The following is a 2029-nucleotide window of genomic DNA, read 5'->3' on the forward strand; positions in this document are numbered from 1 at the left end:
TGACAGGCCTCTGATGTGCATTTTAAGACTGAATCAACACGTCTTTGATCATAAATTACTTTTTGAAGAAACAAAGGTACATTTTGATTTCAACTCGAGCAAAGGAAACCAGGTAATGCCTGTTTCCTTCGGAGCAATTATACACCGTCCAAAGAAGATGCGTTTCATAGCTACAGGAAATAAAATGGTGAAATCTTTAATAATAATAATAAAAAATTCGCACAAGTTTTCATGGCTGAATAGTGTTCACATCCAGGATTAATAAACAAAGTCCATTTCACGTGTGCATGGACATGCAATTCACAGGTGTGAAATAAATAAATAAACACAGATGGAAAATTGCCCAGAGATATTTTTTCATTCTTATTAGTCCCCGACCGGTGTACACCGAATAAGTTTGCACTCCGTCCCTCCGTCCGTCACGCAAAGAACAGTTTTCCGGACTTTTTTTCTAAACTCTTAATGCTAATGATTTCAAGCATGGTACATGGTTTCCTCTTGATAAGTTACAGATCAAGTTCGAACTTCACGACGTTTCGATCATATTTGACAAAGTTATGGCACTTTGAACTTTGGTAATTTCTCCCAACAGTTTTCCGGACGACAGACTGCCGTTAGGGGACATGTATTGCAGCGCAATACTCAGAATGCTTGTTAGTCCCCTACCGGTATACACCGGAGGGGACTATAGGTTTGCACGCCTTCCCTCCGTCCGTCAGTCTGTCAGTCCGTCACGCAAAGAACAGTTTTCCGGACCTTTTTTTCTAAACGCTTAATGCTAATGATTTCAAACTTGGTACATGGTTTCCTCATGATAAGGCAAGATAAAAAAAAAGAGTTGGTGATCGTCCCCGCCCGACCCTACGAAACACACCCGACCCGAAACTTTTTTTATTTTTTATTTTGAAAAAAATCATTCAAAAACGATCTTTTCACAGTCAAATTTGGCGCCGTCTGCACCGCATGCTGCGCAGTGCGTGCTGCGCAGTGCATGCTGCGCCGAGCGTCGCAAGTGCCTCAGGCAACTTCACCCATTTTACGTTAGCCATTCATGGCGGCTATTGTGTGAGCTTTTTCCCGCTGAAATCTGTATCGATTCGTGCTAGAATCGGCTTGAAATGCCTATTGTGATCGCATCAATAGCCCGTGAGGGCTCTTCCAAGACGGTGAAGGACTGGTTTGCGTGCAATATCGAGTTGGATGTTACAATCTCGGACTTCTATGCAGAGTTCTCAGACGGCAAGTATGATGGGGATAGGGAGCCATTGCCTGACGATACACGCGGTACTTTTGTCAAAGTATTCGCCGGCCCCAGTAAAACTGACATGACGAAAGTTTCACCAGCTTGCAAAGTTTCTGATGTGACAAAGACTCTTGGCTCATTTATCAAATTTGTGTTGGCTGCAGACACGGCCACGGATCACAGGATGGAACCCGATAGTCGACCAACTGTTTTTAGTGTCCTCATGAATGCTGCCCGTGATGATGCTTTTTGTACTTGGGTGCCAAGGTGCCAAGGGCATGGTGTTTATCTGTTTTTCCGATGTCATGGTGTATATACATGTACAGGTGTCTTGCCCTTTCACTACCAAGCTCAGCTAGGACATTCAACATCATCCAAAATCACACAAACACTGTGTTTCATAGAGATTTGGGCAATGTCTGTAAATCTGTGAGATGAATGAAGAAATTAAATCATTTTGAGGAGAAAGGAGTCTTTATTTCATATTTTTCCATGTCAACAAAACTCAATGGAAAGTAGGAAAAAAAAATAAAAAATAAAAATAAAAACCTCCCTCCCTACCCGAACTTTTGAGAAAAAAGGACGATCACCAACTCTTTTTTTTTATCTTGCCTAAGTTACAGATCAAGTTCGAACTTCACGACGTTTCGATCATTTTTGACAGTTATGGCACTTTGAACTTTGGGAATTCTGATGATCCTTAACTCAGTGCCATTTTAAGTTTTAATTTCCTTTAAAAACTAATTTCTCTGCAATAATTGGACCGATTGAGATCAAAATTTCACC

General features: G+C 41.3%; 1 long non-coding RNA gene across 1 annotated transcript; it reads left to right on the plus strand.

The window, feature by feature from the left end:
- The first annotated feature begins 1086 nt into the window (after window positions 1-1086).
- Window positions 1087-1709, plus strand: LOC144891273 (uncharacterized). The gene is made up of 2 exons (XR_013622784.1): window positions 1087-1243; window positions 1408-1709. It is a non-coding gene; the product is annotated as an uncharacterized LOC144891273 (long non-coding RNA).
- Window positions 1710-2029: the final 320 nt, after the last annotated feature.

This window comes from Myxine glutinosa, chromosome 3 (assembly GCF_964187855.1).
Source record: "Myxine glutinosa chromosome 3, kmMyxGlut1.1, whole genome shotgun sequence".
In the NCBI taxonomy this organism is placed as follows: Eukaryota; Metazoa; Chordata; class Myxini; order Myxiniformes; family Myxinidae; genus Myxine; species Myxine glutinosa.